The sequence below is a fragment of the Polistes canadensis genome, unplaced genomic scaffold, assembly GCF_001313835.1.
Source record: "Polistes canadensis isolate GaletaPanama2010 unplaced genomic scaffold, ASM131383v1 scaffold_54, whole genome shotgun sequence".
NCBI lineage: Eukaryota > Metazoa > Arthropoda > Insecta > Hymenoptera > Vespidae > Polistes > Polistes canadensis.
In genome coordinates this window covers 162,745-174,040 of record NW_014569601.1, presented here as the reverse complement: position 1 = coordinate 174,040, position 11,296 = coordinate 162,745, and the positions used below count along the sequence as shown (strand labels likewise).

Genomic DNA, 11,296 nt, shown 5'->3' with positions numbered 1-11,296 from the left:
CCTTTCTTGGTTTTTTTTTTTTATATTTTGTTTTTACATTATATTTGCAAAAATTATGAGAGATTTATTTATAAATCATAAATTTGGATAAGCGTATATCAATAGTTTGATAATTTTTCATCTTAACATTTCTAGCTTATGGGATCAAATGATTTACTGATTGTGACACATCATCACTTCAGTAGATACGCAAAAGACCCAATTAATCGTGTATGAAAATTAAGCTGAATTAAAAAATTAATTGTAACGTTGTATCTTAAACAGTATTGGTCGCTGCAGAAATCTATAAACTTATGATTTGAAGAATCTGTTAAATGTTGATAACAGTAATGTCATATACAACACGTGAAACAAGAAAATGAAAACTCATAGCTCCAATAATATATACATAAATGCGTGATCACAAATGCCAAAATGAAATTTTGGTTACACTTTAATTCATATTGGAAGGAAAATGTGCGAGTATGACGAGAAACGGTGAAATTTTGTCGTCGGTTTCGCACGAAATGGGAGAAAAAGTAAAGAAGAGGAAGGAAAAAAAGAGAGAGAGAAAAAAAAAATAAGGCCCATTCTTTGGTCACATCCTGGGTCGGTCCCAGTCCAAGTATATATATATACGAGTCCCTCCTCCCTTTTCCTTTTTCTTTTTCTTTTTTTCTTCTAGCAAAGAAATACTTCTTTCCTAGCGGATAACAGCAATTAAGGATGGCCCGTTAATAGATACGATTGTGATTAATTATCGGATTTAATGACCAGCTTGGTTGTACTTGTAAATATATAGAAAAGAGAGACGGTCAGGTGGTTACACCGTAAAAATTAGAGACCATGATTCCTCATCCTCCTCCTCCTCTTCATTTTTTTTTTCTTCCTTCTCTTCGTCCCTGTGTCGCCAATGTGAGCGCGTGCACGCCTACCACCCCCTCCCCCTTCTACTCCTCCTCAATCCTCATCCTCATCCTCAAATGCCACGAAGAAACGGCCCTGTCACACTTCGCTGATCTTTTAACCGGCAATCAGGCAGGACTGTGGGACCGGCCAGTCTTCGTATTGTAACGAACCAAAGAGGTTTGTATCGTTTGCGCATGTTATTCTCCGAGGGAACCACTTTCCAACGTTATTTACAATTTATATAAATCACTATTGTTTCTTTTTTCTTTTTTTTTTTTAATATTTATTTAATTTCTTTTCTTCAATTTTTGTTTTCTTTTTTACGAAATTTCAAACATCTCAGCCCTATCTGACAAATATTGCGTACACATACACTTGGCACAAATAATTTTTATTATTAATCTAACAATTATATATCTTTTTTTTTATTTATTTATTATTATTATATATTTTAATTAATCTAATGAAGAAAAAAACAAGTATAATATATACATGATTAATATAAATAAAAAATAATAATTAAATAAGGTGGATATATATATTTATTGATGAATTTGTTCAATGAAACAAATTGTAGTATGTAATATTATAAATAAATATAGGATTAATACTCGAGGAATCGTTTCTAATTTCATTCCTAACACGGCATGCGTCCAAAGTAAAAAGAATAAGAAAATTAAAGAGAGAAATGTGATACGAGAAATGGAGACTTCACGCTTCGATTATCTTTCCTCGTTTTGATAGGAGCGTCTGGGAGAAAAAGAGGAAAAGAAAGAGAGAAAGAGAGAATAAAATATATATATATATAATGTAATGCGTTTGGCACGGGGAGAAGCCGATTAAATAACCGTTTTACCGGAGCCGCATTTTGTGTTTCTTCGTCGTGACGAAAGATCTTATAAATATATATATATATATACACAGATACATTTAACCATAATTCTTAACGTTTCTTTAAGCACGATCTTCTGTTCTTACATTAAATCGCGATAATAATCGATTGAAAGAAATTCTTCCTATTTCTCCGTGACTGACACTTTAAACATACACTTTGATTTCATTTTGTATATACTTTAATGTGAAAGAAAATAATAGAAATTGCAGGAAGGTTAAAGCTTGAACTTTTAGAAATTTAATTCAAATTTTTATTCGAATGTACTTATTCATGTATCTAATTATTAAATAAAAAAACAAAAAACATATTAATCATTATAATATTATAAATTTACTATAAAAAGTTCTGCATAAGTTAATTGAAATTAACAGTTATTAAGATTCTAATGGTTTAAAATGATAATTATTTGAAATAGTAGATGTGAAATATTTTTCCAATAATCTTCTTGTATTAACAATTACTTGAGAGATCCAAATATTGATAATTAAATATATTGTATTAATTTTTAATATTATATTTTTTATCCAATAACAACGCATTTAAATTAACTGACTTATGAGTCACCCTATATAACATATATTCAAATTATATATATAATATCATTAATAAAATAAGTGTTCATATATAGATAATAAAATTAATCGAAATAAATTAATTAATCATAAAAAAAATTAATATAACAATAAAATATCATTACAATAGTTTTCTATATATACAAAATACAAATATTATTTTTTGAAAATAAATGAACCTGTTAATAATTAAATAATACAACGCGTGTGTTTTTTTTAAATTTGTATCAACGCATAAATGTTCTCGTTAAAACAACAGGAAAGACAGAAATAAGAATAATAAAAAATAATTATCGAAATAAAAATGGTGATATAGTAGGATGAAAAGTCATCGGTGGCCTAATGAATAAGGGAAGTAAAGAAAGTAACGTAACGTAGGGAAACGGTAATGCGGTTATACGGTAACTGCGGACTACCTTCTTCGATTCTTTTGCCGAGCATCAAAGGCCGACACTCGTTGATCGAAATATCGATTGGTTCGTACGATAATTACCTCTGCTGCATTAGGAGGGGGTCGAGGTTACCCCCTGCCCTTGCCAGACGAGTCCCGCGGACTTCTATTAGACTAAGCCCTGTAAGAGGGGTGAGTTAACGCAGCTGCGCCATCGAATCCTTCTCTTCGAGCGCAAACCTCATAATTAATTATTTACTCCTTCATATAATATATATATATATAAAATATACCGGGTGTGCCACTTAACTCCACCATTTATTATTATTTTGATATTTTTTGTTTGATTTTTAAAACAATGTTGCATTGTTTTAAATGGAGTGCATCTAAAGATGGAAATAAAATTTCGGTTCAAGGTTGTTACTTTATGAGATATTTAGATAATCGCGATAGTTAGTGAAATAAAATCTTACAACATTTTTAAATCAATTATTGGAAAATGATTAATAAAACAATGTCCGATGATTCATCTAACCTACTTTTTGTTGGAGTTTGAAGATGATTAATGGATTAAATGTTGAATAAATATTCGTGATTGTATCTTTATATCGTATAGAAAAAATATTTCGGATAATGTTCTGAAAAAATCATTTAAAAGAGGTAAAACAAAACGATCCCAAAGTCGATTTACTTTTTCAAGTAGGAAAGAAACATAAACTTTTTCTTCGCAGGAGAGTAATTATACTCTTTTCGAAGCCAGCAACGTGTTCGAAATTCTCTGCGAAAAGGGTTGAATGCTATCAAAAAAAAAAGAACAAAAAAATAAGAAAAAGAAAAAGGATCCGTACAAAAACAACACCAAAAACGTGTTATTGATATTAGAAAAAGTTTTGTATCGTAAAATAAGCTCGCATGTATAATACGTACACAACTATCGAGTATCGTTTAAAAACGTAAGAAATGAAAATACAAATGAAACGCTTAACGGATAATTCTTGAATTAGAATCCGTTTGAGAGAAAGAAAAGAGAAAGAGATAGATAGAGAGAGAGAGAGAGAGAGAGAGAGAGAGAGAGAGAGAGAAATCGAGTAAGAACGGGAGAAAATTCATGTTTCTACGAAATTTGTATTAACCCACGGAGCACACGGTGTTGCCCGTGGAAAATTTAAAATTAGAACAGAACGAAACGCGTTTCGGATTCGCATATCAGAATGTAGGACCGCGCGGTGTTAGTTTGAGCAGCATCACCACGCTGATCTCTCCACTTATGTTAGATGAAAAGAGAAAGTAAAATAAAAAGATAAGAAGAAGAAGAAGAAGAAGGAAAAAGAAAAAGATTAAAGAGAAAAATAAAAGGGGTATAGAGAGTGAGAAAGAGAAAGAGAAGGATAGATACAAATGGGTATGCGACGACATACAACGAAGTCAAACTCATGGCTGGCTCGTCGTGGCAAGTTTTCGAGACAGTAGAAAACAACGTCGTCGTCGTCGTCGTCGTCGGGAGCTTTCGAAGTTAACTCATTCTATCTCTTTCCATCTTATTCGTTCTCGGTATACCGTATGTCTCTGTCTTTCTGTTAGAGGAAGCTTTCTCGTGATCCGGGATTGCGCCGGGAACGCGCACCCGCGCTTTCGGCTGGCTTCGGTTGGCCGGTGGGTGGCTGACGGGTCGGGTATTTCTGTATCTAATTATAATCCTTGGGTGAGGGAGCGAGGCAATCGGTTAAAATTAGAGCATATAGTCTAACCCGGTGCCCACCGACGCTCGCTATTTTATATTTCCTCCTCTTCTATCCTCCCCCGACCGATTCCCCCCCCCCATTTCTCTCCGGCCCCTTCCTTCCTTCTCTTGCAATCCTCTTATTCTTCTTCTTATTCTTATTTTTTGACTTTTTTTTTTGTTCTTTTCCATCTCCCACGATCGTTTCTCTTCGGTCTAAACACTTGCGAATCATGTTCTCTCTCCTGTATCTCTCTAAACGAGATATACTAGATACTTTTCTGTATTTCGTTTAAATTAACCGTACATTTGCCGAACGTATTAATCGATCTATTCATATTTCTACATTTCTTTTCCTAAGATTTTTGTTTCTTTTTTTAGATTGAATAAAAAGTTGTTCGTTCGATTAGATTCGATAATCGTCTTAATCGTATGATATTTTTATCTCTCGCGAGACGTTTCTCTTCGTTCTAAATAATTGCGAATCTTATTCTCTCTTGTATTATCTCAAAACTAGATATACTTTTTTAAATTTCGTATAAATTCGTGCATTTTTAATAAACGGATTGATTCATTGTCCACGGTTAAGTTTTTCATTAATTTTTCTAGACTTGTTTACCTATTTTCTTTCCCCTTCTTCTGTTTTCATTATTTTGTTTTTTTTTTTTTTTTAAGGGGACGTGTAAGGTACCAAAGAATGAAGAAAAAGAAAGTTCGATTGGAAGAAACCTTGAAGAGAAAGTAGTAAGGAAAGGAAGGAAGGAAGGAAGGAAGGAAGGAAGCAGGGAAGTAGAGCGGTTGCAATCCCCTTTCCTACCCCTTTCAACCCCGTCCCTTCGCCACCCCCTCCTAGCGTCCTACTCGAGCCCGTGCCGCGCATACACACCGAGGCTTTAATTTCTTCCCTCCTAATGGGCTTTTTCGCTCGAACTAAAGAGCGAGCGCGTGGGATTAAACGGCTCACGATGGATGGTCTCTCTCTCCTCGAAAAGGGAGTGATTGTAAGAGCGCAATATAGAGAGAAAGAGAAAACTAGGATAGAGAGAAAGAACGACGAAGAAAAAAAAAAAGAAAAAAAAAACAGAAACGGAGAGGAAAGAACGGGGGCTGGGATAAAAGTAGAGAGAATGAGAGAGAGAGAGAGAGTGCTTGGAAATAGGAAAGAAAAAATAATGATCCGTAGTGAAACAATGACAAGACCGACAGCTTGTGATTAGCCGGCATGCAAGAATAATCAGGATAATGATGGGTTTACACCCCCCTTTGGTGGCAAGAAAGGGACGCTAGTTCTAGCTAGTCGTACGAGGGGGGTACGTATACGGTATATGTCGCTGAGTATACGCCGGGACCTAACGGAGAAAGAGGGGGAGGGGGTTGGGAAAAGGGGGTTAGAGGGTGAGAGAAACGACGGTTGCTTGGTTTGTCGGGTTAATTGTCGTCTGGCGTGTCGATGCGAGCGTGTCGATGCGAACCTTCCACCCCTCCGAACTCGGCCACACGCAAATGTCACCGCGAGGCACCGAAAAAACGACAAGTGGAAAGCCCTTACAACTTCCTCTACCTTTTATTTCCTCTCTCTCTCTTCCTTTCTTTCTTTCTTCCTTTCTTTCTTTCTTTCTTTTTCTCGTTTCTATTCCATTAAAAAGAAAAACAGGAAGAAGAAGAAGAAGAAGAAGAAGAAAAATATGAAACACACGATAGGACGATCAAAGGGCCGCTCACCGAAATCCTTGGAAAAGAAATTAATGAGAATTTTTCGTAGAAATATGGAGAAACCTTTTCTTTTTTTTTTTTTCTTTTCGTTCTAACCAGTATACTGCAACAACCCCCTGGCCGCACTAGTTGTCCACCTTGTTGTCATTATTAACTCGTAGCTAGCTAGCTCTGTGCTCGTTCCATCTTTCCTATTTTTTTGTTTTTTATTAAAGAATTTATAATCGTGGTAATAGTAGTAGTAGTAGTAGTGTTAGTAGTAGCGCAGAGTACCTTCTGGGCCAAAGGAACGTTGCGCAAGAACGAGAGATAAACTCTGTGGTACTAACAGTGCCTAAGGCTACGAATCGTTCCACCGATCGTTCAACGAGATTTCTCGCGAACTACGGAGAGAGAAGAGAAGGCAATAATTATCCTGCATATACATCATTCATTATTTTACATCAACCACCCTCTTCCACCCTATCCCTTCTTCCTTTCCTTTTTCCTCTTCGTCATATTCCAATCGGATTAAGCATTATTACCGTGAATGTTGTCTTGGGAACGTTCAATTTTTCCCTCGTTCTTGTTTTTCTTTCACACGTTTTTTGCTTTTTTTTGTGTATTTCTTCTCTCTTTCTCTCTCTCTCATTATTCGATAATTTGTTCTTAATTTTTTGAACACAAAAAAAAGAAAATAAATAATAATAATTATTCTACATGTATATGTGTAATTCTTATGATATTATCACTTATATCCTTCCCTCATATTCAAATCGAATTAAGAATTGTTTTTCTAGAAATTTGTTTAAATAGATGACAATAATTTTTTCCTATCATACACGACATTTGTTAATTTATTTCAATCTCTTCCTCGGCCCCCCACCCCCTTATCATCTTGCATTAGAATCGCATTAAATATTAAAAAAAAAAAATACACATTGTTAACTTGTTCGATTTTTGTTGTTGTTATTCTTCTTATTATTTTACATTTTTCTTATGCAGAGAATCCCGTGTCCTCTTTTTGTTGTTCCGTTTGATTTATCTTATCTTGAAACTAACTCTCGATTTCATGAAAGATATCAAGAAGTTATTGAGATCGCGAGAAAGATCGTCGACGATGACGATGACGATGACGATGACGATGACGATGACGATGACGAGGAAAAGAAAGAGGAGGAGAGGGAGGAGGAGGAGGAGGAGGAGGAGGAGGAGGAGGAGGAGGACATTGACGAGGATCGTCGAACATGCGGATAATAATCGTTGATTGGCGTCGATCGAAAGTTGTTCCGTGGGTTTTATGGGAAAATCGGTCGACGCGTGACGATCGCTCGCGGAGATCGACGCGCACCTTCTACGTGACTTCGATCCTTGATCGTGAGTAAAGTAAAAAGAGATAGAATGATGTTGAAAGAGAAATAAGGTAAAATATAAGAAAGATAGAAAGAGATAGACCGAGGAAATGCTGTAACGAGAGCGTAATTCGTCCCTCGTTCTCTGACATAAAACAAGGACAACAAAAACGAAAAAAAAAAAAGAAAAAAAAGAACAAAAAAAAAAGAAAGAAAGAAGAATGCAAGCCGACCATAGTTATGCGATACTACTCTCACGGAGATATTTTCATTCCCGACTTTCGACTACTACTCTCCAAAATGACCTAAAGGAAATTATGTTACATAACCAGATATCTAATTGTAACCGATGAAAAAGAAAAGAACAAACTTATGTCGTCCGGTCGGTTGTGGTTGCACATAATCGTAAATGACTAACCTTTTTAATTAATAGTTATCTAACACACGTTGAAATGCAAGTACACGAGGAAACATGATTTATTCTAACGATTCTTCGAAATGATTTTGACGTGATACGTTGTTTGATTTTCTAAGGATTACCAAAGGACGATTCTCATCGATTTACTTTGGAAAACGAAATATATACTCGAAAATAAGTTAGAAAGAAAGAGAGAGAGAAAGCAAGTAGTAAAAAAGGTTGGTAAAAGCAAGATTGGGTGGGATGGGATGGGGTGGGGTGGTATGAAGGATGTGGGGAAGGAAATCGAGATCAGGACGTAAAGCTCGGTACTTCGAAGCAGCAGCCTTAGAGAATTTCGAATTTCTCGAAGGCGACCATGCTCTAGGCCATAAGAACATCGTTAAGATTATATTTAGGCATCGTAAAAGAAAATATGCGTCCGTCGGAGCCAAGTCGCTCATTACGTGAGACAGCATTAACGCGAGCGTGCAGCCAGAAAGACTTTTCAGCATCGTATATACCCATGTCAAAATACGTATATACAGATATATAAATACACAAATAATATATACACACACATAAATACATACGTATTAACAAATATATATATACACGCGATATACATGATAAATATATATTTATATATACATTCTCTCAAGTAATATTTGTATATGTGTTTGTTTATATATATATACACGTATACACATACACACATAGAGACAGAAAAAGAAAGAGAAAGAGAGTAAAAGAGAGAGAGATATAGAGATAGATACGTACATAAGTATAGAGAATGAGATCTGCGCAGTAAATCGGTACGTCCGCGTTGAAAATTTTCTTACAATTAACGACGCGCGTCCGCCTTCGAGACAAAGTTTATGCTTTCTCGCTCGTAACTCGACTGACCCAGCGCGCGAAATAATTTCGGAAGACGGAATTAGACGAGACGAGTGAGAAGCCGTTAATTACGCGACTCGGATATTTCGAGTTTCGATATAATGGTAAAAGACGATAAGAAAGAGAGAAAAAGTGAGAGAGATGATAGTCGTGCGCGAAACAAAACATCATTCTACTCAAATTTTCTAGGTCATCCTCATACCCACCACCCGTCATTACGACGCATAAGATTTGATTGAAACTCCCGCAACTTTGACTGCTTATCAAGATTATCCATAAAATAAAGTTATAATGTATAAAACTTTCGTATCTTCTACATAACCTCGAGACAAATCCTGAATCGAGAATAATAAGATAATAAAATAATTCATTATACAAAGTTAAAGAAAAAGTAGACTAGTTAATAACATCGCAAAAGGAAACTTTAATAAGACTCATTACTTTTCCTACAAGAGAAAAAGAAATAAATAAAAATAAGAATAAGAAAGAAAATGAGGAGGAGGAGGAGGAGGAGGAGGTGGAGGAGAAGGAGGAGAAGGAGGAGAAGGAGGAGAAGGAGGAGAAGGAGGAGAAAGAGGAAAAGGAGAAGAAGAAAAGCGTATAGAAATGCAGAGTTTCGTGGCAAGGACGAAGGGGTTGGTCAGGGAAAATCGCGAAAGGGCGGGTCGTTGCGAGTTAGGCGGCGGTGGGCTTAGTGACGAGGGTAGGCGGCGAGAGGGCTTTCGGTAAAGAGGGGGTGGAGTAGGGCCGGCGAAAACGCGGTATGCAAAGCAGGCGGCGGCGAATTTAAACGGTCCTGCGCAGAACGAATGGCCTCACCTCGTGGTGGCTACGAGAGGAGTAAGTACACCACCTCCTCCAATAAGTCGGACGTCCCTCTTCTCTCCTTCCACCCCTCTACACCCCTTTACACCCCTCTGTACCCCTCTTGTCGCTTCTACTACTACGTACAAAACGATACACACGCACACAGATAGAAATTCTCTCTCTCTCTTTCTTACGTGGGGATACGTGTGTAACACACACGCACATACACAGGCACAGAGAGACAGAGCATGCTTCCGAATGAGTGAGAGTGGTAGATAAAATTGGAGGGGGAGGAATATATGTCTGTCTCAGTCAGTCAAACAGGCAACACAGGCTCCCTCTTTCCTCTGTCTCACCTAACCGTTGAGGACCTCTCCTCGTCTCTCACTCGTCTCACCACCGTTGTGGCGCACGTGCACGTTGCACCGGATCGCCGTCGCATTCACGAGGCTTCTTCCACCAGTTCCTCCCTTCCCACCTTCCCTAAGAGTTCTTCTCGTTCTCTACACTTGACGAAGCTCCTCCGATTGAACGAATCTATCCTATTCCTTTCTGTTCCTTTATTTTTCTTTTCTTTTCTTTTCGTTTCGATTCACTTCGCGACTTCCCTTTTCTTTTTCTTTTTTTTTTTTTTTTATCCTTTTGTAATAGAAACTCTCGAACAATTACTACTGCTAAACATCCCTTTAAAAACCTTCCCCCCTTTTGTATATAAATCTCTTTCTTTTTTCTCAGGATATACACGCGCACATACCAACCACACGCACGTACACACTTTCTCTATACGAATGGTAAAAATTTCAAAGATACAATATTATCATACCTAATTATCTTAATTTTCTTCTTTGTTTTTTTTTTTTATTTGTTCTTGTCAATCTTTTTCTTTTAATCTCTATCTATCTCTCTTTCATTGACAGCAAATCGTGCGCGTTTGCACGTGTATCTCTCTCTCTCTATTAGCGTAAGAATAAAATAAAAAGATAGAGAAAGGGAAAGATAGAGATAGAAAGAGAGATAGATAGAAAGACAGAGAAAAATAAAAAAAGAGAGTGAGAGATTAGTAGACGCGAGGCGTCAGGTGGTGTGTGCACGGCGTTTACCACCCGCGTTCGAGTAAAATGGCTGCTCTCTCGCCGCTCCGGCGCGCCTGAGCTTACTGGCTTGCCTCCCTTCGTTTGGCTCTCCTCGCAGACATATACGAGAGAAACAAACGTGTGAGTAGTCCCTCTAATGCACACACACACATATATAAACACCTACACGCAAGCAAGCAAGCAATCCAAACCGAGAGACTAGAACGGGCGTGCGCGCGCGTGTTCAAAGCATACGCGCATGTACACCCGTAACCACGAACCGACGACCGACGCCAAAGACGCCGAAGAAGACGACGACGACGACGACGACGACGACGACGACGACGTCGACGAGGACGCCGACGGCTACTCGCGAACACGTCCGATGTAACACACGCGTCTTTTCTAGTGGAAAAGTGTTGGTACGTGTACATGTGTGTATACGGTATAGTGTAGGCGCCTAGCATACGCGCCCCCGCCACCAAAGCGCGCCAGAGACATAACAGCTGAGCTCAAGAATTCTACTTTAACTCTCTTTCTCTTTCTCTTTCACCTTTTCTTTTCTTTTCTTCCCCCTTTTTTTTTCTTTTGCGTTTAGGGTTTCTTCTTATT

General features: G+C 37.3%; 1 protein-coding gene across 1 annotated transcript in view; it reads right to left on the bottom strand.

Moving 5' to 3' along the window:
- The window catches only part of LOC106785642 (zinc finger homeobox protein 3), a 337,287-nt gene extending 326,535 nt beyond the window's left edge, over positions 1-10,752 (bottom strand). Inside the window, exon 1 of the mRNA XM_014746274.1 lies at positions 9,968-10,752. The gene's annotated coding sequence lies outside the window, so the exon portion shown is untranslated. The remainder of the gene's footprint in view (positions 1-9,967) is intronic.
- Between the last annotated feature and the right edge of the window lie 544 nt (positions 10,753-11,296).